General features: G+C 43.9%; 1 non-coding gene across 1 annotated transcript; it reads left to right on the plus strand.

Moving 5' to 3' along the window:
• Positions 1-23,620: 23,620 nt before the first annotated feature.
• trnam-cau (transfer RNA methionine (anticodon CAU)) lies at positions 23,621-23,692 on the plus strand. The gene has a single exon. It is a non-coding gene; the product is annotated as a tRNA-Met (tRNA).
• The last annotated feature ends 530 nt before the right edge of the window (positions 23,693-24,222 follow it).

Below are 24,222 nucleotides of genomic sequence, written 5' to 3' on the forward strand. Positions count from 1 at the left end.
CAATCTCTGCTACTGTACATGAGTGATATCTGTTATGCATATATTATTTTCTGGTACTGGAAGTGAATGTTGGATTTATTCTTCAGCTGTTAGTCTCTGGTACTGCATATGAGTCTGGGTCTCATTCAGTATCAGTCAATTTCTGGTACACTCTGCATGTGCACATCCAGGGCTCATTCTGCATTTGGCAGTCTCTGGTACTGAATGTGTGTTACAATTCATTTTTTATGTATCTGTTTCTGGGACAGTCAGTTACAGTGGGATTAATTTTGTATCTCTCAGCTACTGCCATTGTCTGCAAATGTGATACATTGTGTATCTATGAAATTCTGTTGCAGGATTCCTCTGTACCTGCACTTAAATGTATCTCAGTGATGGTATTGAGAACTATTTGTTTAATGCCATGATGTGTCACGATTTGCTTGCCTCATTTGTATTTCAAAATATGGATCACATTTTAACTGTGTGTTTTATTGAGTTGTGGTGTGAGAGTTTTAGGAACATAGGATCAGGACATTCAGCCGATTGAGCATGCTCTGCCATTCAAGATGATCATGGCTGATCATCCACTTCAATGCCTTTTTCACACACTATCCTCATATCCCCTTATGTCATTTGTATTTAGAAATCTGTCACTCTCTGCTTTAAACATACTCAATGACTGAGCTTCCACAGCCCTCTGGGGTACAGAATTCCAAATGTTTAACAACGCTCTGAGTAAAGAGGTTTTTCCTCATTGCTATCTGTTTTGGACTAATATTTAGTCTGTAACTCTGAACACATTTGTGAATGATGGCAAATGTTTCAAACTCACAAATGGTGTGCTCAGTACAATTAGAATCATTGAATTGATACTCTATATTTCGTTACAGCTCTTCCAGAGATTATTGGACTGGTATGAAATGAGTAGTGCAGTGTGCACTAATTGACATAATACTATAACTTTATTTTTGATACTGTATGAGATGTTTGTCCTACATTGTAATCTGTCACTGGGTATGCAGTGTGGGCTACATTTATTTTATTTATTTATTTAGAGATACAGCACTGAAACAGGCCCTTCGGCCCACCGAGTGTGTGCCAACCATCAACCACCCATTTATACCAATCCTGCACTAATTCCATATTCCTACCACATCCCAACATTTCCCGACCACCTACCTACACAAGGGGCAATTTTATAATGGCCAATTTACCTATCAACCTGCAAGTCTTTGGCATGTGGGAGGAAACCGGAGCACCCGGAGGAAACCCACGCAGACAAGGGAGAACTTGCAAACTCTACACAGGCAGTACTCAGAATTGAACCCGGGTCGCTGGAGCTGTGAGGCTGCGGTGCTAACCACTGCGCCACTGAGCCGCCTCTAAGGAATCTAAGGATTCATTCTGTACCTTTCCATCAGCTGCTCTACCTGATATTTAATTTGTAGCTTAGGCTGCACTTTTGTGGGATTAGTCCGGTGCCTTTTAATCTGATGGTGGGTGTGATTTTGAACTGAGATTGATAGACCTACCTTTCAGCAGTACTGAGTTGGGGTGAATTGGAAACAACTTCTGCCTCTCCTGCATTGTTTGATTGTCTGCTGGATTGAAAATGTGTCTCTGGAACTTGGGATCAGTGCGAGTCTGACTACTTCTGCTCTCTGTGCCTGTGGAACTCATGGCCTGTCTGTGTCTCTGTGCTCTGGGTGTGATAATGTACCTACTCTGTGTTAGAAGGAGTGGACTGCACTTTTCCTTGTGCTGGGGAATCACCACCTTCCTTCAGGTTCCTTCAAGTTTTTGCCTACAGAGAGAAAGAAAAATATCTCTGTAACTCAAGATCAATTGAGGTAGAAGCTAGAAAAGTCATTGTTACGACCAGGTGAGAAAGGCTCCCCCTCTCAGCCTCTTCCTTACCTGTAACAGGGTTTAACTTTTTAAAACACCATGTTTTAGCTTCACTACTCCCTAATTCTAATGGCAAAGAAATCAACCAAGCATGTTTTCTCAGATTTAAAAAAGAACAGTGTAAGTTTATTAACCTTAAAAATCTAATTCAGTTAAAATGAATAAAGATATGCAGCACAACCACGCTAGCGTACATATGTGATAAACAGACACACAAATAGAAACGGAAAAGGGGAAAAGATTTGAAGCAATAGCTGGAGTTCAGTTGCTGGCTTTGGGTTTGATGTAAAGTCTTTGATTGCTGTTATGGCTTGCAGTTCTTGTTGGGGACCAGTGCACACTTTCAAACTTGTTTCGCTGGTCTTCTGTCTTGAGGGTTGAACTACTCCCATGGGTCTCTGGGACTCTGCATGTGTGTGTGTGAGAGAGGGAGGGACCTGCCTTCTGTTGTCTTCAGATTGCAGTCTCTGTCATATTTTTTATTTCCATCTGGCATTATAGCATAAGAACATAATAACTAGGAGCAGGATTAGGCTATTCTGCCACTCGAGCCTGTTCCACCATTCAATAAGATCATGGCAGATCAAATCATGGCCTCAACTCCACTATCCTGCCTGCCCCTATAACCAATTATTCCCTTGTAGATCAAAAGTCAGTCTCACTCAACCTTGAATATATTCAATGACCAACCTCCACCATCCTCTTGGGTAGATAATTCCAAAGAATAGCAGCCCTTTGTGAGAAGAAATTCCTCCTCAACTCCATCTAAAATGAGAGACTCCTTATTTTGAAACTGTTCCCCCATAGTTCTCGATTCCCTCATGAGGGGAAACATCATTTCAGCAAATACCTTGTCAAGCCCCCTCAGAATCTTATGTATTTCAATAAGATTGACTCTCATTCTTCTAAACTCCAATGAGTGCACCACAACCAGGTCAACCTTTCCACATAACACAACACCTTTATCCCAGAAATCAACCTAGTGGTACTTGCATGAACTACCTCCAATGCAAATATATCTCTCCTTAAATAAGGAGACCAAAACTGCATGCAACACTCAAGGTGTGGTCGAACCAACAACCTGCACATTTATACTCCATCCCCCTTGAAATAAACACCAACATTCCATTTGCCTTCCTAATTACTTGCTGTGTTTTCATGCTAACATTTTGTGATTCATATATGAGGACACCCAGATCCCTCTGCACCACAGTATTCTGCATTCTCTCTCTAATTAAATAATATTCTGCTTTTCTATACGTCATACCAAAGTGGATAACCTCACATTTTCCCACATTATACTTCATTGCCAAATTTTTGGCCACACACTTAACCTGTCTTTATCCCTTTGCAAACTCATTGTGTCCTCCTCACAACTTGCTTTCCCACCTATCTTTGTATCCCCAGCAAATTTGATTACAATACACTCGATCCCTTCATCCAAGTTATTAATATAGATTGTAAGTAGTTGAGGCCCCAACACCAATCCCTGTGGCACCCCACTAATTAGTTTGCCAACCTGAAAAATGACCCATTTAACCCAATTCTCTGTTTCTTGTTAGTTAGCCAATCCTCTATCCGTGCTAATATATTACACCTGAACACCATGAGCTCTTATCTTGTGTTGTAACCTTTTACATGGCACTTTATCGAACGCCTTTAAAATCCAAATACACTACATCTACTGGTTCCCCTTCATATACCCTGCTTGTTACATCCTCAAAGAACTCTAATAATTTTGTCAAACATGGTTTCCCTTTCATAAATCCATGTTGACTCTGCATGATTGTACTTTAATTTTCTGAATGTTCTGCTACCACTTACTTAATCATGGATTCCAGCATTTTCCCAATGACAGACATTCGGCTAGCAGGCCTATCATTACCTGCTTTTTGAATAGGGGTTTTACATTTGTGGTTTTAATATCCACTGGCACTGTTCCAGAATCTCGTGAATTGACGAAGATTACAACCAACGCATCCACTATGGCTGGAGCCATTTCTTTTAAACTCTGGGATGCAGGCCATCAGGTCTAGGGGATCTGTCAGATTTTAGTCCCATTAGTTTTCCTCATACATTTTTTCCAGCGACAATGATCGTTTCAAGTTCCTTCCCTCCTTTTCCCCTTGATTTTATACTATTCTTTGGATGCTTTTAGTGTTTTCTACCATGAAGACTGAGTTAAAATACTTGTTCAAAGTCTCTGCCATTTCCTTGTTTCTCATTGGACCAACCATTCAACCGAAATCGACAGCCGCTGTTTAAAGTATTTCCTCGATACTTCTCACCGAGTGACAGCAATAGTTGTTGTTCGCTTAACTGCCCACATCCCTACTGCCCGGCTCTATTTCCTCTATTCACTGTTCAAGAACAACAAACAGTGTGAAACTAAAGCCAAACCAGGAACGTGCATTACAGGTTTGAGGACAGAAAACAACAATGATTTTCAATAGCAGAATCTTCCCGTTCTGTCTCCCTTACCTTGTCCACACACAGCCCGAGAAAGGCCTCTTCCTTCCTGCACTTTGTTCCGGGAGCAAATTCTCATTGAGAAGCGGCGCTCAGATCACCGGAGAGAAAAAAAGAATTCAAACTGTCTCAATGAAAAACAGACCAGAATTGACCCAGATACTTCCATTATTAAATTAATTCATCAGCACCAAACCACTTATCATTAATCCACCGAGGGGGTCTCCAAATTTATGAAATTGAAGGTGGCGGCATTTATTAAATTGTTGATTGACATCATGTAGTTCAGTTCTTCATTTAATTGGGGGTGGGGGGGGAGGGTGCAGGGGGATGTGTGAGCAGAGGAGCAGAGCGAAATCCAGAGAGGGAACGGAAAACACACCTGGACAGATGTGAAACTGGTCAATGCACCATTACAATAACTCCATCTCTGACTCCCTCTGACAGTAACCAGTCCTTTCACAGAGACTGTGGGTGGCTCTGAAAAGAGTCTTTGGTTTATTAGATGACATTTTGGCCGCTTTACTTTTTCTGGGATCTCTGAGTGCTGGTTTTCTTGGGTAGCAGCACGGCCTGGATATTAGGCAGCACACCGCCCTGAGCGATGGCCTCTCTTCCCAGCAGCTTGTTGAGCTCCTCGTCGTAGCGGACGGCCAGTTGCAGGTGTCTGGGGATGATGCAGGTCTTCTTGTTGTCCCGGGCCCAGTTACCGGCCAGCTCGAGGATTTCAGTGGTCAGATACTCATGCACAGCAGCCAGATAGACCGGGGCTCCGGCACCCACACGCTCAGCATAGTTGCCCTTTCTCAGGAGCTTATGAACACGGCCCACCGGGAACTGCAGTCCAGCACGGGAGGAGTGAGACTTGGCCTTGGCCCTGGCCCGAGGTTTCCCGCTGGTCTTTTCCTCTTCCTCTTTTCCCCCAAAATATACTTTATTCATAAAAATCTGTAAAAAAATACAGTACAAAACAGTTCAAAATAACACCAAGTTGACATCCCAAAAAGTGCAAAGGAAATCAGTTTTCTTTGATGCAGGAGTGAGTTTCCTCACAACCCTTCCATTTTGCAGCAAACCCATATTCAGTGTATACAGCCCGAGGGGCTTCCCATGGGTCCAGCCCCTCAGTTCACTTTGGTGGGAGAACCTTACACAGTTTTTATACCTCATTGAGACTTTGCAGTGGCTGCCCCTCTTCCAGACACTTTTTTTAAATTTCCAAAGTATACTTTATTCATAAAAAACTATTAAAAAAAATAGATTACCAAACAGTTCCAAAAAGCACAAAGTCGAAAAATACAAGGAGTGCAAATGAGATTAGTTTCTTTCAATACAGGAGTGAGTTGCCTCACAACCCTTCCATTTCATTTTACATGCTACGTACATTTTACAGCAAACAAAATATTTTCTGGATACAGTTGAGGGGTTTCCCATTGGTCCAGCCCCTCCGTTCACTTTGCTGGGGGGACCTTACACTGTGATCTTTCCCCATTGAGCCTTTGCTGCGGCTGCCCCAAGCTTTAGTGCGTCCCTCAGCACGTAGTCCTGGACCTTGGAATGTGCCAGTCCGCAACATTCGGTCCTGGACAACTCTTTGCGCTGGAAGACCAGAAAGTTTCGGGCAGACCAAAGTGTGTCTTTCACCGAATTGATAGTTCTCCAGCAGCAGTTGATGTTTGTCTCGGAGTTCGTCCCTGGGAACAGCCCGCAGAGCACAGAGTCCTGTGTTACAGAGGTGCTAAGGATGAACCTCAACAAAAACCACTGCATCTCTTTCCACACCTGCTTTGCAAAGACACATTCCAGAACGAGGATGGGCAACTGTCTCTTCCCCACCACAGCCACTTCGAGGGCATCGTGCAGAGGGTGTGTGACTCCGGGCGTGCAGGAAGGATCTGACGGGGAGGGCTCTTCTCACCACCAGCCAAGCTACATCTTGGTGCTTGTTTGAAAGTTCTGGTGATGAGGTATTCTGCCAAATGACTTTGGCAGTCTGCTCAGGCCACAATCTCACAAATACTTTCACAAAGAATGCTGAAATCCGCTGACATTGGTCCCTCTGGGCTGGGATGGTAGTGGTGAAGGCTGCTGATTGGTCACTCTGTTACTGCATCTCATGATGTGGTTCATGTTTCCAATCCCAGAGCTGCTTAATTCACCAATCCGGAGATTCCACACTGAATAACGGTGGAAAATAACGGCGCTAAATTGTCAGACTCCAACCGATTTTTTTAAATTTGAAAAGCCCGCTAATATATCTGTAAAACAAGGAGCAGCTTCAATATAAAATATCGCATTAACAGGCAATTTCATTTTACAGCAAAAAAATTTAAAATCTTTCTCCTCTTGTATTATTCTACACTTTGTCACAAGTTCCAGATACACTTTTACAATCCGGTATCTATTCGGGTTTATTCTCAGTCCTTTTTGAAACAGTCTGGAAGCGGAGGCAGAAAGTCTCATTCACAGCATTCTGCAAGCTGACACATTTCAGATCAATCTTTGTCAAGATACCGCATCACTGATTCTAGATTGAACCTATTTTTGGGAGACAAAAGCGGAGAGAAGATTTTTACTGTCAGGTGTTGAAATGTGAGACTGAGGGTTCCTACAACAGCGGGGTTTCCAGATAATGTACTTATTAATTATTGAGGTCGAGCTTCAACAAGGGAAACAAGTGACTGAGAACTGATCTGTCAGCTTTTATTAACGAGATACAGGAAAGGGGTCGAATATGAACGCGTCCGAGATCCAAGCGCACTTGGGGTCAGTGATCAGTAATTAATTTACACGGCATTATTAAGTAGAGACACAAAGATCTCAAGAGAGAAAGTGAATCACCCAGAATCCATGGGGTTAAAACAGAGATCACAAAGGCAATTAGAAAGTTCCAGACTCTTCATAAAAAAAACCAAATCGATACCATTGAGATGATGTAGCTTTTTCAGAGAGATTGTGGGTGGCTCTTAAAAGAGCCGTTGTGTTTGGGATGTTTTTCAGTCCATTGTGCAGTTTTACTTGGAGCTGGTGTACTTGGTCACCGCCTTTGTCCCTTCCGACACGGCGTGCTTGGCCAGCTCCCCGTGCAGCAGCAGGCGCAGGGCATTCTGGATCTACCGGGAGCTGACGGTGCTGCGCTTGTTGTAATGGGCCAGGCGGGAAGCCTCACCCGCGATGCGCTCGAAAATATCGTTCACAAACGAGTTCACGATGCTCATGGCCTTGGAGGAGATGCCGGTGTCGGGGTGAACCTGCTTCATCACTTTGTAGATGTAGATGGAGTAACTCTCCTTCCTCTCTGCGCCTCTTGCCGCCCTTTGCTGACGGTTTATTTAAGGCATTCTTGGCGCCCTTCTTAGCAGCTGTTTTCTTCTCTTTTTTTTTATTTCCAAAATATACTTTATTCATAAACATCTGTAAAAATTACATTGCCAAACAGTTTCCAAACAGCACCAAAAAATACAAACATTGCAAGGGAGATCAGTTTCCTTCAATACTGTCATGAGTTTCTTCCCAACCCTTCCGTTTCACAATTGTCATGCCAATTACAGTTTTACATTTACAGCAATTGAGAATATTAACGATACAGTTCGAGGGGTTTCCCATGGATCCAGCTCCTCAGTCCAGCTTGGTGGGGGAACCTTACACTGTGGTCTTTCCCCATTGAGCCTTTGCTGCGGCTGCCCCAAGCTTTAGTGCGTCCCTCAGCATGTAGTCCTGGACCTTGGAATGTGCCAGTCTGCAACATTCGGTGGTGGACAACTCTTTGCACTGGAAGACCAGCAAGTTTCGGGCAGACCAAAGGGCGTCTTTCACCGAATTGATAGTCCTCCAGCAGCAGTTGATGTTTGTCTCGGTGTGCGTCCCTGGGAACAGCCTGGAGAGCACAGACTCCTGTGTTACAGAGCTGCTTGGGATGAACCTTGACAAAAACCACTGCATCTCTTTCCACACCTGCTTTGCAAAGGCACATTCCAGGAGGAGGTGGGCGACCGTCTCTTCCCCACCACAGCCAACGCGGGGGCACTGTGCGGAGGGGGCGAGACTTCGGGTGTGCAGGAAGGATCTGACGGGGAGGGCCCTTCTCACCACCAGCCAAGCTAAGTCTTGGTGCTTGTTTGAAAGTTCTGGTGATGAGGCATTCCGCCAAATGACTTTGACAGTCTGCTCGGGGAACCATCCGACATGATCCACCGTTTCCTTTTCCCGTAGGGCCTTGAGGACATTCCGTGCAGACCACTGCCTGATGGACCGGTGGTCAAAGGTGTTTTCCCGCAGAAAATGCTCCACGAAGGATAGGTGGTACGGCACCGCCCAACTGCATGGAGCGTTCCGCGGCAATGTGACCAGGCCCATCCTTCGCAACACCGGGGACAGATAGAACCTCAGCACGTATTGAGACTTGGAGTTTGCGTACTGGGGATCTACACACAGCTTGATGCAGCCACACACGAAGGTGGTCATCAGGATGAGGGCCACGTTGGGTACATTTTTCCCGCCCTTGTCCAGAGATTTGAACATCGTGTCCCTTCGGACCGGGTCCATTTTAGATCCCCAGACGAAGCGGAAAATGGCTCGGGTGACTGCCACGGCGCAGGAGTGGGGTTTGGGCCAGACCTGCGCCACGTAGAGCAACAACGTGAGCGCCTCGCACCTGATGACCAGGTTCTTACCCACAATGGAGAGAGATCGCTGCCCCCACATGCCCAACATTTGTCGTACCTTGGCTACTCGCTCCTCCCATGTTTTGGTGCACGCCCCGGCCCTTCCGAACCATATCCCCAGCACCTTCAGGTAGTCTGACCTGACGGTGAAGGGGACAAAGGATCGGTCAGCCCAGTTGCCAAAGAACATGGCCTCGCTCTTGCCGTGGTTAACTTTGGCTCCCGAGGCCAGTTCGAACTGGTCGCAGATGCTCATCAGTCTGCGCACGGACAGCGGATCCGAGCAGAAAACGGCGACGTCATCCATGTACAGGGAGGTTTTGACCTGAGTGCCTCCGCTGCCTGGGATTGTCACCCCTCTTATGCTCGCATCCTTCCTAATAGACTCAGCAAAGGGTTCAATACAGCAAACAAACAAGACCGGGGACAGAGGGCAGGCCTGTCTGACTCCAGATTTGATCGGGAAAGTTTCAGATTCCCACCCATTGATTGAGACTGCGCTACTGATGTTTGTGTAGAGCAGTTGGATCCAATTGCAGATTCCCTCCCCAAACCCCATTTTGGAAAGCACGTCCATCATGTAGGTGTGCGGTATCCTGTCAAAAGCCTTCTCCTGGTCCAGGCTGATGAGGCAGGTGTCCACCCTCCTGTCCCGTACGTTGGCGATCGTATCCCTGAGTAGCGCGAGACTATCAGAGATCTTCCTGCCGGGTACAGTACAGGTCTGATCGGGGTGAATTACCAACTCCAGAACAGACTTGACTCGACTGGCTATGACTTTGGACAGAATCTTGTAATCAACATTCAGCAGTGAGATGGGCCGCCAATTTCTGATTTCTGCCCTCTCCCCCTTCTGCTTGTAAATGAGGGTGATGATGCCTTCTCTTCAGGCATTTTCAGATTCAATTTCAGACACAGAAATAAACCAAACCCCTTCCGAGTGCGGATTAAATAGACAATCCCACAGCTCTATGCTAATGAGGGATGGGAGAAAGTTAGGATTGTGATTGGGCGATTGGCAATGATGTCACAACGGTTTTATATTGTAATACTACAATTGGTCTCTTCAGCCATCCAATCAGATTTAACATCTACAAACCAATCACCAACTCCTTCACTACATTCAGGAATTCCATTTCCCAAAGACTCTCTCCAGTCCCAGTTTCTATTGGAAAATCCACCGGGAAATGTGTCCTGGCTGCGAGGGTCCCTTATTCTCAGCAGTTTCTCACATTCCGGCCTCTCGAAGCTGAGCCACTTTTTTTGGTGCTCGGGAGGGAAAGAGTCGCCTTCAGATTGACACTTTGGTTGGCTCAAGAAGACTGAGGACACCAACACCTCACCTGCCTCATCGTCGGGGAGACTGTCAACACTGTTCTTCCCCACTGTATGATCCGGGACCGGTCATCCATTCAATCTGTTACGGGTCGTTTGTCTTTTCTGTCTGTTTAGCTTATGCATTACCATAATTAAACTGTTCATATATAAACTGCTACTTCTTAATATTATATTTAAACTGTTGCTTCTTAATAAACTATTATGAGCTTGACATTATGAGCTCGACCCGCTTCTTTGTGTATCTGTGAACACAGAACCTAAATCTTACAATTCCTTCCCAGGGAATATTTTATTCAAAAAGAGACTTTTTGCACACACTGGAAATCTGGATAATAACAGAAGATTCTGGAAACACTCAGCACTTCCCGCAGCATCTGTGGAGAGAAGAAGGTAGAAGCAACCTTTCAGGTTTATTGAAGGGTCGCAGAACTGGACCATTAACCCGAGCTTCACTTCTCCACAGTTGTTTCCGGACTGGCTGAGTGTTTTCAGTATTTTAGCTTTTATCTTTCTGTATTTCATCGCTTTCTATTTTAACTGTTTGCTGTGAAACTTTCAGCATTCTGCTCAGTTCTTTGTGTAGTCATGTTTTCTTTATTTGAAGTAATGCAAATACTATCCTGAAAAAACAGACAGAAATACTGGTCAATGGTAAATACTGGTAAAATATAACAGGGCACATTTAAAATCATCGGGTCAATGAAGACAACCTTTATTACGAATCACTTATCTTCATTTTCAATATAAATATATGAAGCAATATCAGTGCAGCACTTACAGACAAAAATCTATTACCTCACATTACCTGCTTCTTTCACGCTGACAGACCATGTCAATTTCTGCCCTTATGTTGCATTTCTCACTTTTAGCTAGAAAACGTCAGCAATTTGTGATATAGTGCAGTTTACAGATCAGACAGTCAGACACAACCTGCAATAATTGTTCAGCTTTTGTTGGACAGATGGGATTTAGAAATACTAAGAAACAAGACGAGCTGTTATTGCATTTAGTTAGCCCAAACGTTAGTGATGACCCTGTTCCAAATAAGTGAGCCTGTTGTCCCGTACCTTAGAGTAAGAATCATTCTTTATCTGTGGCAATCTGTCAGTTTCCGTTACTGAAAGAGAATGTGGAATTCATGCTGCCGTCAGTCAGTCTCTAATTCTGTTTGTGAGCTTAGGATTCAGACACTGCCAATAAGTCTCTGTTGCAGTATGTAACTGTGTGATTCATTCTGTATCAGTCAGCCTCTGGTACTGTGTGTGAGAGTAGGATTGCTGTTGTACCTCTCTGCCACTGTAAACCTTTGAATCTGGGCTCATTTAACATCTGTCAGTTTCTGTTACTGCCTATGAGTGTGAGTTTTGTTCAGTGTCTGTCAGTCTCTGGTACTCTATGTGTGGGATGCATTCAGAAATCATTAATCTCTGGGATAGTTTGTAGTTCAGAATTCATCCGACACACAATTACATAGAATTTACAACACAGAGACAAGCTATTCTGCCCAAGTGCTGGTGGTTCCACATGAGCCTCCTCCCACCTTACCTCCTCTAATTGTATCTGCAAATCCCTCAAATCTTTTCTGCCTCATATTTAATTTATCAATCATTTAATTTGATGTTAAATGTAACAATTCTCATCAACCCAAGTGCTGCATGTTCCAGATTCGAACCAGGTCTAAAGCAGGGTAAAGAAGTTTCTCCTGAATTAATTATTTGATTTATTCCTGACTATTTCATATTTACAGCTTTTGACTCCACCACAAATGGGAAATATCTCTACCTCTACCCTATCAAATCCTTTCATGTAATTCAGTGCTTCTATTAGGTGATCATTCAGCTTCCTCTTTTCCAAACAAAAGAGACCAGACTTGTTCAGTATTTAGAACTCCTGTGGAACAAGTAGCTCAGTTTGCAGTAATGGAATAAATACTGTATCTCAGTCTGAAACTGTATGCGATTTTAGATAGTGATGTCTCGGAACGTGTTTTTGGGATCCTTAGGGGGGAGGGGGAGCAGACCCAAGTCGTGGTCCACATAGGCACCAACGACATAGGTAGGAAGAGAGATGGGGATTTAAGGCAGAAATTCAGGGAGCTAGGGTGGAAGCTTAGAGCGAGAACAAACAGAGCTGTTATCTCTGGGTTGTTGCCCGTGCCACGTGATAGCGAAGCGAGGAATAGGGAGAGAGAGGAGTTGAACACGTGGCAGCAGGGATGGTGTAGGAGGGAGGGTTTTGGTTTCCTGGATAATTGGGGCTCTTTCTGGGGTAGGTGGGACCTCTACAAACAGGATGGTCTTCACCTGAACCAGAGGGGTACCAATATCCTGGGGGGGAGATTTGCTAGTGCTCTTCGGGGGGGGGGGGGTTTAAACTAATTCAGCAGGGGAATGGGAACCTAAATTGTTGTTCCAGTGTACAGGATGTTGAGAGTAGTGAGGTCAGGGATAAGGTTACAAGGACGCAAGAGGGCACTGGCAAGCAAGAACCTGGTTTAAAGAGTGTCTACTTCAACGCCAGGAGCATCCGGAATAAGGTGGGTGAGCTTGCAGCATGGGTTGGTACCTGGGATCTCGATGTAGTGGCCATTTTGGAGACATGGCGAGAGCAGGGGCAGGAATGGATGTTGCAGGTTGCGGGATTTAGATGTTTCAGTAAGAACAGAGAAGATGGTAAAAGAGTGGGGGGGTGGCATTGTTAATCAAGGAGAGTATTACAGCGACAGAAAGGACGTTTGAGGACTCGTCTACTGAGGTAGTATGGGCCAAGTTTAGAAACAGGAGAGGTGAGGTCACCCTGTTGGGAGTCTTTTACAGACCTCCGAATAGTTCCAGAGATGTAGAGGAAAGGATAGCGAAGATGATTCTCGACAGGGGCGAGAGTAACAGGGTAGTTGTTATGGGGAACTTTAACTTTCCAAATATCGACTGGAAATACTATAGTTTGAGTACTTTAGATGGGTCAGTTTTTGTCCAGTGTGTGCAGGAGGGTTTTCTGACACAGTATGTAGACAGGCCAACCAGAGACGATGCCACATTGGATTTGGTACTGGGTAATGAACCCGGCCAGGTGTTAGATTTAGATGTAGGTGAGCACTTTGGTGATAGTGATCACAACTCGGTTAGGTTTACCTTAGCGATGGGCAGGGACAGGTATATACCGCAGGGCAAGAATTATAGCTGGGGGAAAGGAAATTATGATGCGATTAGGCAAGATTTAGGATGTGTAGGATGGGGAAGGAAACTGCAGGGGATGGGAACAATCGAAATGTGGAGCTTATTCAAGGAGCAGCTACTGTGTGTCCTTGATAAGTATGTACCTGTGAGGCAGAGAGGAAGTTGTCGAGCGAGGGAGCCGTGGTTTACTAAAGAAGTTGAAGCGCATGTCAAGAGGAAGAAGAAGGCTTATGTTCGGAGGAGATGTGAAGGCTCAGTTAGGGCGCTTGAGTGTCACAGGCTAGCCAGGAAGGATCTAAAGGGAGAGCAAAGAAGAGCAAGGAGAGGACACGAGAAGTCATTGGCGGATAGGATCAGGGAAAACCCTAAGGGTTTCTATTGGTATATCAGGAATCAAAGAATGACTAGAGTTAGATTAGGGCCAATCAAGGATAGTAGTGGGAAGTTGTGTGTGGAATCAGAGGAGATAGGGGAAGCGTTAAATGAATATTTTTCATCAGTATTTACAGTAGAGAAAGAAAATGTTGTCGAGGAGAATACTGAGATTCAGGCGACTAGGCTAGATGGGATTGAGGTTCACAAGGAGGAGGTGTTAGCAATTTTGGAGAGTGTGAAAATGGATAAGTCCCCTGGGCCAGATGGGATATATCCGAGGATTCTCTGGGAAGCTAGGGAGGAGATTGCAGAGCCTTTGTCCTTGATCTTTCTGTCGTCATTGTCGACAGGAATAGTGCCGGAAGACTGGAGGATAGCAAATGTTGTCCCCTTGTTCAAGAAGGGGAGTAGAGACAGCCCTGGTAATTATAGACCGGTGAACCTTAAATCGGTTGTGGGTAAAATGTTGAAAAAGGTTATAAGAGACAGGATTTATAATCATCTTGAAAAGAATAAGTTCATTCGCGATAGTCAGCACGGTTTTGTGAAGGGTAGGTCGTGCCTCACAAACAGTATTGAGTTTTTCGAGAAGGTGACCAAACAGGTGGATGAGGGTAAAGCAGTGGATGTGGTGTATATGGATTTCAGTAAGGTGTTTGATAAGGTTCCCCACGGTAGGCTATTGCAGAAAATACGGAAGTATGGGGTTGAAAGTGATTTAGAGATTTGGATCAGAAATTGGCTAGCTGAAAGAAGACAGAGGATGGTGGCTGATGGCAAATGTTCATCCTGGAGTTTAGTTACTAGTGGTGTACCGCAAGGATCTGTTTTGGGGCCACTGCTGTTTGTCATTTTTATAAATGACTTGGATGAGGGTGTAGAAGGGTGGGTTAGTAAATTTGCGGATGACACAAAGGTCGGTGGAGTTGTGGATAGTTCCGAAGGATGTTGTAGGGTACAGAGGGACATAGATAGGCTGCAGAGCTGGGCTGAGAGATGGCAAATGGAGTTTAATGCGGAAATGTGTGAGGTGATTCACTTTGGAAGGAGTAACAGGAATGCAGAGTACTGGGCTAATGGGAAGATTCTTGGTAGTGTAGATGAACAGAGAGATCTTGGTGTCCAGGTACATAAATCCCGGAAAATTGCTACCCAGGTTAATAGGGCTGTTAAGAAGGCATATGGTGTGTTAGCTGTTATTAGTAGGGGGATCGAGTTTCGGAGCCACGAGGTCATGCTGCAGCTGTACAAAACTCTGCAAGACCGCACCTGGTGTATTGCGTGCAGTTCTGGTCACCGCATTATAGGAAGGATGTGGAAGCTTTGGAAAGGGTGCAGAGGAGATTTACTAGGATGTTGCCTGGTATGGAGGGAAGGTCTTACGAGGAAAGGCTGAGGGACTTGAGATTGTTTTCGTTGGAGAGAAGGAGGAGGAGAGGTGACTTAATAGAGACATATAAGATAATCAGAGGGTTAGATAGGGTGAATAGTGAGCGTCTTTTTCCTCGGATGGTGATGGCAAACACGAGGAGACATAGCTTTAAGTTGAGTGGTGATAGATATAGGACAGATGTCAGAGGTAGTTTCTTTACTCAGAGAGTAGTAGGGGCGTGGAACACCCTGCCTGCAGCAGTAGTAGACTCACCAACTTTAAGGAAATTTAAGTGGTCATTGGATAGACATATGGATGAAAATGGAATAGTGTAGGTCAGAAGGTTTCACAGGTCGGCGCAACATCGAGGGCTGAAGGGCCTGGACTGCGCTGTAATGTTCTAATTCTAAAAAAGAAAAATAGGTATGTAATGTGTAGCTCAGGCTGCAATAAATAATTGAGACAGTATCTTTCATTCGAACACTATAGATTTATGGCGTGCTATGTTATCTGTACTTCAGTCTGTTCCAATGGAATATATAATGTTATTTCTCAGTCTGATACTGCTTGTTTATTCATTCACAGGATGTTGACATCGCTGGCAAGGTCAGTATTTATTGCCCATCAGTAATTACTCTTACACTTATGCTGAGTGGTTTACTGGGCCATTTCAGAGGACAGTTAAGATTGAATCACATTCCTGTGGGTCTGGAATCACTTATCGGCCAGATTGGGTCAGAATGGCAGATTTCCTTCTCTTAAGGACATTCCTGGATCTGATTGGTTTTCTTGCAACAATCTAGTAGTTCCAAGGTCACTAGTATTGATACTAGATTTTTTAATTCCAGATTTTTTTAATTAACTGAAATTAAATTACTCAGATTCTGTCGTCGAATTTGAACTCATGTCTCTGGATCATTAGTCGAGACTTCTGGATTATTAGTCTTGTAGCATAATAACTAAAACAACCTGATATGAGATTTTTTTATACTGGTTTGTAATGTGGAGCTCAGTCTACACAAATGAATTGATAATCTATTTCACTCTGATAATGTATGAGATGTTTTTGGCTGGTAAATAATCCGTATCTCAGTCTACTGTATTTTTCAATTCCGCAGTCTGGGTAAGTTCTGCACTGGCATCTAATTTACATCACAGTTTAGACTTCATATCAGCATTGCTCAATCTGATACTGCATGTGATTTTTGCACTGGTATTGTTTAGATCAATCTATATGAATGGAATCAATACTGTATTTCAGTTTGATATTGTTTGAGTTTTTAGAATGGTATATAATGTTTAGATCTAATGGAATTGATTCTGTATCTTCCAATTTTACAGTGTGGGTGAGTTCTGAACTGGCATCTAATTTGTGTCTCAGGTTACAATATCTTTCAGCAGCTTTAAATATTTCACTGTAATGAATGTTGGACTTGTATGTAACTTGTATCTTAAGGTACACTATGGGGATGTTTAAACATCCTTTACAATCAATCGATGTGAACTTTGCCTATGGTATTTAATTTAAATGTCAGGGTATTCCATTAGGTTAGATTCTGTGTCATCCAATCAGTACCATGTGCCAATTCTATCTGATATTTAATTGATAGCTAAGTCTGCATTATATTTAGATTGACACATTACATTTTAATCTGCTAGTGGGTGTGATTTTGACCTGGGATTGATGTATCTGACTGTCAGTGGGACTGAATTGGGGTGAAATGGAAACAACTTCTTTCTCTCCTGCTTTGTTTGATTCTTGGATTGAAATAATGTCTCTGGAACGTGGGATCAATGTGGGCCTGACTACTTCTGCAGTCTGACACTGTGGAACTGATGAACCAACTGTGGCTCTGCATTCTGAGTGATAATGTACCTACTGTGTGTGAGAGGAGCTGGCTGCACTGTTCCTTGTGCCTCGAGTGCAGCAACCATCACATTCATCATGATTCCTTCAAGTATTTGCCTGGAAGAAGAAAAAGTATATCTTATAACTCAAGAACAGGTGAGGTGTAAAATATCAAAGTGATCAATTTAATCTTTCAACGAATAATCATTAATAATAGCCACAAATGAAAACCAGTGTCAGTGTCTGCCTCCACTGAAGTACTGAAGCTCCCAGCTCCTGCAACACAAGTGTTCTGGGCAGATCCATCCAGACAAAACACTGCACTGGGAACATCCCAACTGCTCTATGCTCTACACATATTTCCAGCCATCCTGCTTTATATGAATGAATGAAAGAAAAATAAAGCCCAATGTGTGTATCCCACAATTCCTTTCTCCCCATACACGTGTTCCACCTCCCCTTAAATGTGTCAATACTATCCGCCGCAGCCTCTCCTTGTGAAAGCAAATTCCAGATTCCACTCACCACTCACTACATAAATAGGGTTTTCAAGAATTCCTCAATGGTTTTATTAATGATGATTTTATATTTTTGGCTCTTGTTTCGGACACCAACACAAGTAGAAACATATCTCCGTGTACCCTATCAAAGCCCTTCACCATTTCCTTACCTTTCTTTCATTTGCTCATAGGTTGTGGGCATCATTGGCCAGGCCAGCATTTATTGTCCATTCCTTATTGTCCTTGATATAGTGGTGGTGAGCTGCCTTCTTGAACCACTGCAGTCCTTGCTGTGTCGGTACAACCAAAGCGCTGTTTGGAAGGGAGTACCAGGATTTTGACCCAGTGACAGTGAAGGATTGGCAATTTAGTTCCAAGTCAGGATGGTGTGTGGCTTGGAGGGAAACTTTCAGATGGTGGTTTTCCAATGTGTCTGCTGCCCTTGTCCTTTTAGGTGGTAGAGGTGGCGGGTTTGGAAGGTACTGTCCAGGAAGCCTTGGTGAGTTGTTGCAGTGCAGCTTGTAGATGGTACACACTGCTGTCACTGTGCATCAGTGGTAATGGGAGTGAATATTTAAGGTGGCGGATGCGATGCCAATCAAGCGGGCTAATTTGTCCTGGATGGCGTCGAGCTTCTTGAGTGTTGTTAAAGCTGCATTCATCCACGCAAGGGGAGAATATTTGATCACACTTCTGACTTGTGCCTTGTAAATAGTGGGCAGGTATTGAGGAGACAGGAGGTGAGTTACTTGCTGAAGAATTCCTAGCCTCTGACCTGCTCTTACAGCCACAGCATTTATGTGGCTGGTATAATTAAGTTTCTGGTCAATGGTATCCCCAAGATGTTAATAGTGGGGGATTCAGCAATGGCAATGTCATTGAACATCAAGGGGAGATGATTAGATTCTCTCTTGTTTGAGATGATCATTGCCTGGCATTTATGTGGCACGAATGTTACTTGCCAGGTATCAGCCCAAGCCTGGATGTTGTCCAGGTCTTGCTACATCGGGACACGGGCTGCTTCAGTATCTGAGGAGTCATGAATGGTGCTGAACATTGTGCAATCATCAGCCAACATCCCCACTTCTCGCCTTTTGATGGAGGGAAGGTCATTAATGAAGCAGCTGAAGATGGTTGGTGTTTGGACAATACCCTGAGGAACTACTGCAGTGATGTCCTGGGAGTGAGATGATTGACCTGAACAACCACAGCCATCTTCCTTTATGCTTGGTATTAACTTCCTTTTTTAAAAAAAATGTTTTTCCCCTAATTCCCATTGACTCCAGTTTTGCTAGGGCTCTTTGATGCTATGCAAGGTCCATGGCTGCCTTGATGTCAAGGGCAGTCACTCTCACCTCACAATGCAATGTTTCTTGAACCCTAAAATAAAAGCAAAATTCTGCAGATGCTGGAAATCTGAAATAAAAACATAAAATACTGAAAATACCCAGCACGTCAGGCAGCATATGTTGAGAGAGAAGCAGAGTTAATTTCTCAGGTCTGTGGCCTTTCATCTTATAATCTGTTGTTTGTAAGATCAGGTTCATTCAGTTTGCAGTAATGGAATGAACACTGTGTCTTCCACTCTGACCATTTGTGAGATTTGTGGAGTGGTGTGTAACATGTAGCTCAGTCTGCAGTCTGGGTACATTATTGAGATTAATTCTGTATTTTACAATCAGGTACTGTTTGTCTGTTCCATCTGACATTGAATTTGTAGTTCAGGCTGCTCTCTTGTGAGAGTGACACAATGCCTTGCAATCTGATGTTGGGTGTGATTTTGGACTGGGATTGATGTATCTACCTGTCAGTGGGACGGAGTTGGGGTGAAATGGAAACAACTTCAGTCTTTCCTGCTCTGTGTGACTGTTGGATTGAGTAAATGTCTCTGGAACTTGGGATCAGTGCCGGCCTGACTACTTCTGCTGTCGGTGATTGTGGAACTGATGTCTCGGCTCTCTGTGAGTGATACTGTACTTACTGTGTGTGAGGAGCTGGCTGCACTTCCCCTTGTGTCGAGGAATCATTACATTTATTTTACTTCCTTCAAGTATTTGCCTGTAGAAAGGAGATGTATTTATTATAATTCAGGAAGAGATGTGGTAGAAGATACAAAAGTGACCAAAACAATTTTTCAATGAATAATCATTATGAACAATCACAAAGGAAACCCAGCAATACAAACAGAGTCAGTGTCTGATTCCACTGGAGTCCTGCAGCCCCCAGCTACTGCATACCAGGGGCTTTGGCCATTTTACAACAATTTAATGACATCCAGAAACAATCCACTGGGCCATGAATGGGACTGACCGACGGAACAGGGACTTTTACTCAGGTCAGATTTCCAGTTCCCGCTCCCATGGTCTAACTGTTCAAGCGAAACCAAACAGCCGCTGTTTAAAATTTGTCCTTCACACTTCTCACCTGGTGCCTATAATAGATTCTCTTTGTGTAACTCCCCACATCCTGACTGTCCGCTTCTGTTTCCACACTTCACTGTCGAATAATAACAACTATGGGATGAGGCTGAATCGCTCTCTTTGCGCTGGCGTGGAGAGGATGGGCCGAATGGACTCATTGTTTGCCCCAAATTTTCCTTGTTTCTGTTTGCGGAATTGTTGCAGAAATCTGCGCCTGCGCTCCCCTCCCCCAGCCGCCAATGGAGAGATCCAGGTCCCGGGGGAAGGGAGCAAACAGCAGCCTCCTTCCAGCAGCACATCGCTTTGGGAGCGTGTCCGCAGATAGACTCAGAGATCAGCATCGAGTCCGGGGTAAGTTCAGGGAGAGGCGGGGGCTGTTTGTAAGAGGCTGAATGGAGCAGGAACTGGTCTCGGAACATGGAGTGAGTGGGGGAAGGGAGAGACCATTCTCGGGCTGTGTGAACAAAGGGATGGAGACAGAATGGGAAGAATTTGTTATTGAAATTCAATGCTGCTTCCTCTCCCCAGACCAGCAGTGAATATTCCTGGTTTAGTTCCAATCTCAGCCGGTTTGTTGCTATTTGACAGTGAAGAGTGGAAACAGAGCCAGACAGGAAGAGTGTGGGGAGTTATACAAAGAGCATCTGTAAGTCGCCAGGTGAGAACTAAGACAGGCTCATTTTAAACAGGTTAATGCCATGGGAGCAATAAATGGAAATCTGACCAGTGCAAATGTCGCTGCTCCATCGGATATTTCCATTCATGGAGCAGTGCAGGGTTTGGGCTCTGTCTACATATCATTACGTTGTTGTCATAGCGCCCAATACACCAAGGATACAGACCCTGAGTGCTGCAGTACTGCAGTGGAGTCAAACATTTGATAATGTTTGTATCCCTGGGGTTCCTTTGTGGCCGTTCATCATGATTATTAATCGAGACATTAAGCTGATGGTCTTTGTATCTTCCACCTCACCTGTACTTGAGTTGTAAAACATGCTTTTGTTTCAACAGGAAAATAAATGAAGAAGCCAGAGTAAATGGGATGTTTCCTCCACCAAGTCACAAGGAAGAGTGTCACCAGCTCCTTCTCACACACAGTCCGTACATTATCACTCACAGAGCGCAGAGACACAGACAGGTCATCAGTTCCACAGTCTCAGACAGCAGAAATAGTTCCAGAGACACATTTTCAATCCATCTATCCAACAGAGCAGGAGAGACAGACGTTGTTTCCCTGTTACCATAACTCAGTACCACTGACAGGTAGATACATAAATCCCAGTCCAAATTCTCACCCACTATCAAATTATCAGTGTGTCAATCCCACAATAGAGCAACCTCAGCTACAAATTAAATACACATAGAACTGACACATGGTTCCTGTTTCAAAGTTACAGAATTAACCTCAATAAGATAATCTGAGGTTCAAATTAAATACCAGCTCAATATTTACTCACGTTATGATTTTATAAGTTTTAGTATTAATTCCCATAGTGCATCCTGACATATACATTAGATACATAATTATTAATGATTTAGACGTGAATATAGCAGGTATGATAAGTAAATTCGCAGATGACACAAAAATTGGTGATGTTGTAAGAGTGAGGAGGAAAGCCTTAGGTTACAGGACAGTATCGATGGGCTGATAAGATGGATGGAGCAGTGGCAAATGGAATTTCATCCTGAGAAGTGTGAGGTGATGCACTTTGGGAGGACTAACAAGGCAAGGGAATAGACAATGGATGGTGGCACCCTAGGAAGTACAGAAGGTCCGAGGGGCCTTGGTGTACTTGTCCATAGATCACTGAAGGCAGCAGCACCGGTAGATGAGGTGGTTCGGAAAGCATATGGGGTACTTGTCTTTATTAACGGAGGCATAGAACATAAGAGCAGGGAGGTTATGATGGAGCTGTATAAAACGCTAGTTAGGCCACAGCTGGAGTACTGAGTACAGTTCTGGACACCATACTATAGGAAGGATGTGATTGCACTGGAGAGGGTGCAGAGGAGATTCACCAGGATGTTGCCTGGGCTGGAGCATTTCTGCTATGAAGAGAAACTGAAAAGGCTCGGGTTGTTTTCCTTAGAGCAGAGAAGGCTGAGGGGGGACATCATTGAAGTAAACAAAATTATGAGGGGCATTGATAGGTTAGATAGGAAGAGACTTCTTCCCTTAGCGGAGGGGTCAATAACCAGGGGGCAAAGAGTTAAGGTAAAGGGAAAGAGGTTTAGAGGGGAATTTGAGGAAATTGTTTTTCACCCAGAGGGTGGTTGGAATCTGAACACACTGCCTGAAGGGGTGGTAGAGGTAGGAACCCTCACAACATTTAAGAAGCATTTAGATGAGCACTTGAAACGTCATAGCATACAAGGCTGCGGGCCAAGTGCAGGAAAATGGGATTAGAATACTTTGGTGCTTGATGGCCAGCACAGACACGATGGGCTGAAGGGCCTGTTTCTGTACTGTATAACTCTATGACTCTATATAAGTCTAAGTCTAAAGTGCGTTATCAGATTGAGAGAATCTAAAAGATAGTATAACCTGAGATACAAACTGAGATTTCAGTTTAAAACTCACCCGGATTGTGAAACTGAAAGATACAATAGCAATTCAATTTGTATCGACTGAGCTTTGGATCATATTCCAGCCCTCATACAGTATCAGACTGGAAGATACTGTCGCAATTCCATTAGTGCAGACTCAGCTCTACATTACAGAGCAGGGAACATATTTAAACAACCGGGAACACTTTTACACAAGACGGATCATATTTACACAACTGAGAAGATCCTTACCCAACAGGGAACCATTTTACATAATACCAGAGAGCATCTTTACACAACAGCGAATACAGTAAGAAAGAAAAGAAGCAAATTTTTATCGTGCACAGGTGCATTGTGATCTCAGACAGGGAATGTGGGATGGACTGGGATCTCACACAGGGAATGTGGGTGGACTGGGCTCTCACACAGGGAATGTGGGTTGGACTGGGATCTCACACACAGCCTCATGCTGTCCGAAAGACCCAGACAGCCAGTGAAGGACGTTTAATACATAGTCACTGTTGTAGGAAATGCTGCATCCAATTTGCCACGAAGATCAATGTGATAATGAACAGATAATCACTTGTTTTAGTGAAATTGAGGGATAAATACTGGCCAGGACAAGAGGGAGAGCTTAAAACAAAAAACACTGAAAATATTCTATTACACAGCAGGAAATATCTTTAAAAGAACACAGGGGACATCTTAACAGAGAACACGTTTCCATAAATCATCCATCTTTCGCTGTCTCTTGCTGGTTTGCTCAGTAACTTTCTCTGTCTGTTCCTTTCTGGGTCCTGAAATCTCTTCCTGGTTTTCTGTGTGTCTTTCTCTGCCTGCCTGATTGTCGGTGCTGTTACTCAATGTCCTTGTGCCATTGTACAGTGAGGGTGAGTCGGTCAGCGAGTGTGTTGCTGAGTCTGGGTTGTTGAGCAATCTGACAACAATCCTATTTTGTAAAAGAAATTGGGGAACTGAACATATTTCACTAATAGGCAATTGAAATTAAAATTATCCGGTAGCAGAGTGGCGCAGCGGAAGCGTGCTGGGCCCATAACCCAGAGGTCGATGGATCGAAACCATTCTCTGCTGTTCAAGTTTTGTCGGAACACAAATTGTTTCCTTTGAAAACATCAAGTGTTTATCCACAATCACATCATGCTTCTTCAAACGCTTTATTGCAATCAGCTTTTTTCTTCCACTCAACACATCAATCAGCAACAAGTCTCACAAACCACTTTGTTGCGCAGAGGAACAGAAGCTGCACCAGCTGCAAACACGTTTCACCCCAGTCTCTCCTCTTTGTTAAACCATTCCTGCAGCGCCTCCTCTCCACCAGCAGATGTAAAACGACGGCAAATGGTCACAGTCAGGAGATGGTGAGTAACAGAAAGTAAAACAATAACACGGAAAACCTGTACTGAACATTGAATTCAATAATTTCCGAGCATGACAGCACCCACCACACACTCCCCCCGCCCTCTCCTTTTTATGTGTAGTTATTTTTCCTTTTTTTCTTTTTAATTTGCTTATTTTATTTTAGGTTTTTTAGTGTGTTTAGTTTGTTTCTACTGTTTCTGCTTTTTAATTTTTTTAATGCTTGTGCTTGGAGTGCTCTGTGC

Source organism: Heterodontus francisci, unplaced genomic scaffold, assembly GCF_036365525.1.
Source record: "Heterodontus francisci isolate sHetFra1 unplaced genomic scaffold, sHetFra1.hap1 HAP1_SCAFFOLD_61, whole genome shotgun sequence".
In the NCBI taxonomy this organism is placed as follows: domain Eukaryota; kingdom Metazoa; phylum Chordata; class Chondrichthyes; order Heterodontiformes; family Heterodontidae; genus Heterodontus; species Heterodontus francisci.